Raw genomic sequence first — 4,035 nt, 5'->3', positions numbered from 1 at the left:
GATTCATGCATTTCACCTAAATCTGAGACAGATAAGCTTGCATTACTAATTAACCACAGGAGTGAAATTATGCATACTGTAAAAATACAAATGTCATCATTAAATGGTTGCATTGCATATTTTGTCTGTCCTTGTTTAGACCCATTTGGAGTCTGGGGGGAAAAAATCACATATATTAGAAAAAGAGAAAAGAAAGAACTTGGTACTCTTAATGTCTTCTATATCCTCACCTGCACTGAAAGCTAGCAATGGCTGGAGGAAAATCCACAAGCTGGCTAATAAATCTTACTTTGAATCCATAACCATGAATCTCATATGGCCTCAAGTCAGCATGGTCACCTCAGTCACTTCTCTGGATTCTTCCTGTGTTGTCCCCCTCTCCAAAACAACTATGATTATTTCACTTCTCCCATTCTTTGTTGAGAGCCCAACACACACATCTGACACCCTCTCTGCCCCCTAACCTTCCACTATCCTCTGCTCTTAGCAGATAATCTTTGCTTATATATACCATTAAAAAAAAAAAAAAGCCATTTCAAAGAAGCACTACAAAGTTCTCCCCCTGTCACAAAGCAGCAGTCACACCTTTCCCTCACTGATCCTTCCTTCCTTCCCACTGTTTCTGGGATGAAGGGCCTTTGCTCCTGGCAAAGGCAGCATCTCCACATGCAGCCTCTGTCCCATGCCTCACAACTCCCAGCTAGGCTGAGCTTCTCCCTCTCTGCTCCATCACCTCCATCATGGTGCAAAGGGCCCCCCAGCATTCTCCCATCGTACAAACAACATTCCACTGACCCTACACCACCCTCCAAGTACAACCTCAGCATCTGCTCTCTCCATGGTGGGATTCTAGGGGAGAAGCGCATCCCCACCTCCCATTTCTCTTCAGCTCTTTCCAGTCTGGCTTCTGTCTCACTCAGCCACGTCTGCTGCCCTAGGACTTCTCCCATGACCTGGGTACAATTCCAGTGATCATCTGCTCTCTGCTTGATCTCTCATCAGCATTTAGCTAAGTGAACCACTTCATATCACTAGAAGCTTTTTCTCTCTCACCTTCTTGCTTACATCCGACTTCATAGGCTGCTCCTTCTCAGTTCCTCTTTCCCATTCTCTCTCTGCTATTTCATTCCTTTTTAAAATATTTTTAGTTGTAGAGGGACACAATACCTTTAATTAATTTATTTATTTTTATGTGGTGCTGAGGATCAAATTCTATGTTTCCCACGTGCTAATCAAGGGCTCTACCATTGAGCCACAGGCCCTCTGCTATTCCATTACTGAATGTGTGAATGTCCCAGAGCTCAAGCCTATAACAATTTGATATGCAAAAAATTTTACTTATTCATTTATGGTGTCCCCTCTTGTCCACGATTTTATTCTCCATTGTTTCAGTTATCATGGTCAACTGTGACCCAGAAATATTAAGTGAAAGTTCCAGAATGAAACAAGTGATACATTTTGAATTGCATGCCATAGGGAAGTGTGTGATGAAATCTCCCACTGACCTGCTCTGCCCTGTATGGAACATAAGTCTTTCTTTGTTGCACCATCCTTTATTGCCTCCTGATCATTACTCATTTAGTAGCCAACTCGGCTACCAGATTAGCTGTGAGAGTATCCAAGTGCTTATGTTCAAGCTCCTTATTTTACTTAATACAGTAATTGTTCAATTTAATTTTTAGTTATTGTTAGTCTACTGTGTCTAATTCATATATTTATAATTTATAAATTAAGCTTTGTCATCAATAGCCAATAAAATAAAAAACATAGTACGTACAGGGTTCTGTACTGCCTGTGGTTTCAGGTAGCCACCTGGGGTTTTGGAATATATCCCTCAGGAATAAGGGACAACCATTGTATTAATATCTCCTCAACAAATTACAACTTCAAAAAGGATAGTTTTTCCACTTGTTAAAAGCATTGAATTGGGCTGGTGGGCACAATACCTCAGTGGTAAAGCAGCTTGGCTAGCAGGCAGGAGACCCTGGGTTTGATCCCTAGTACCACAATAAAAGAGAGAGAGAGAGAGAGAAACACACACACAAACACACACACACACACACACACACACACACACACACGGTCTTACTTTCTCCCTGATCTTCCCATCCTTCTTCCCCTCAGGCTGAGAAGAAAGAGCCAGCTCTGGTCCTGGCCTGAGGGAGAACACTGAGAGTTGAACTGCTCCACATGGACTGACAACCAGTCTTCCTGTTCATAGCCCTGCCATTCACTCCTGCCTCAGAGTTGCCTCAGTCTTTTCCCAGTTCTAGGAAAACAGTCACCTTGCTTTGTATTGAAGTCCCCTTCTACAGGCACTCACGTGTCAGCTAGACCCATTATCCTAAATTGCCCTTCACCCTCTGGATTATAAAATTGTACTACATTTCTCATCGTCATCGATTCTGCCTTTCATGGCCCTTGTTGACTTGTGCCTTTTAAATCTTCTTTGGGTGATATTTTCATGGGATGTGCAAGAAATGTGAGATGGTGCTATCCCATTGAACATTCTAACAATATCATAAATTGTGGCAAAGATTTGCTTTAAAGATGACTTAGTTTTGGGGAATAGTCAAAGTCTGTGAGATCCTTCCTCATCTCCTATTTCCCAGTCCTGAAGTCCCCAACATTCACCATAATTAATTATTTTTTCTCAATTGTAGGAAAAAATAAAGACAAAATTCTGAATTGTGAATGATTAATAAATTATTATTGATTGGAATAGGATAAAATTGTCTGGGATCTAAAGACATCTTTTCTGAAAAGACAAGAGACTCATATTTCATCAAGTAAAACATGCAGAATATACAGAACTTCTGGGGAAAAATTCTCTGCCCCATCATGCCTACTTGCTCTTTTATTTTTAAATAGCTTGCTCATTATTTTAATTGAAATAATAACAGTATTAATTGAATGTTATACAGAGTGCTTGCCTTGTTCATGTGAGGTACTGGGTTCAATCCTCAGCACCACATTATAATAAAATAAACAAAATGAAGATATCATGTCCATGTATAACTAAAAAAAATTTTTTTAAATAAAAAAATAAAATAAAACAATCTGCTTAAAGTATTTTAATTTGATGTTTTAACTCCCGTCCCAGCTAAAGGAGTGTGGATGTAGCTCAGTCGAAGAGTGTTCCCTGACATAAAAAATAAAAAGACCTGGGGCATAGGGGTGTAAACACTTCTTCCCTTTGAAGTAGTCACAATATATCAGGCAGGGTATCATGGCTATCAGTTTGGCTCTTGGTGGCAAGCAAATATTTGCTTATTCTATCCTCAAAACATGTAAGTCCATAATTGTTCAAACACTTGAAAAGAAAAATTAACCTCATCAGCAGAAGGCTTAAACCAAGACAGATAATAATGGATGTTCTGTTTTGTTTTTTCCAGTACTGGGGACTAAACTCAGGGCCTCTCACAGTGCTAGGCAAGTGCCCTACCACTGGGCCACATCCCCAGCCCACAGCTGGGTATTCTCAAGTGAGTGAGAAAGGATACAAAGGGGACCAGAGACTATCTCTTTGAACCATTTTCATTTTCTTTGGGTCCCCCAAATCTGTCTCACTCTTTATTATTTAACACTCAAAGGTAGGCCTTGTCTGAACAATGTGTTTATTTTTTTTATTTTTGAACAGGCTTCTCAAACACTCATTCACAGCCAAAACTAGTAACCATTAAAGGTCAAGCAGAAAGAAACTTTCACTCATGCAAAATAAGGGTAACCACAAGGTGATAACCTTAATGTGGCTCAGAATCTTTTCTTCCTAGGCAGATCCAGAGCACAGTTCTTTCTGAATTCAGGTAGTGTTTGTTCATATGCTAAGAGTGTGTTGAGCCTCCTGACATGATTATCTTTGAAGGTAGCACTTGGTTGGATAAATGTGTTTCTGTAGGTTTCAGTGGTAAAGTCCTATTGCTTTATAAGTGACCTCTTATGTTCTAACATGGAACAGGAGGCAAAGCATTGTGGAAGTGGAGATAGGAAAGTTGTTCCATGAGCCTTATTTAAGATAGGGAATCACTGATTTTT

The sequence above is a fragment of the Marmota marmota genome, unplaced genomic scaffold (genome assembly GCF_001458135.2).
Source record: "Marmota marmota marmota unplaced genomic scaffold, marMar, whole genome shotgun sequence".
Lineage (NCBI taxonomy): Eukaryota > Metazoa > Chordata > Mammalia > Rodentia > Sciuridae > Marmota > Marmota marmota.
This window is presented reverse-complemented; position numbering follows the sequence as displayed.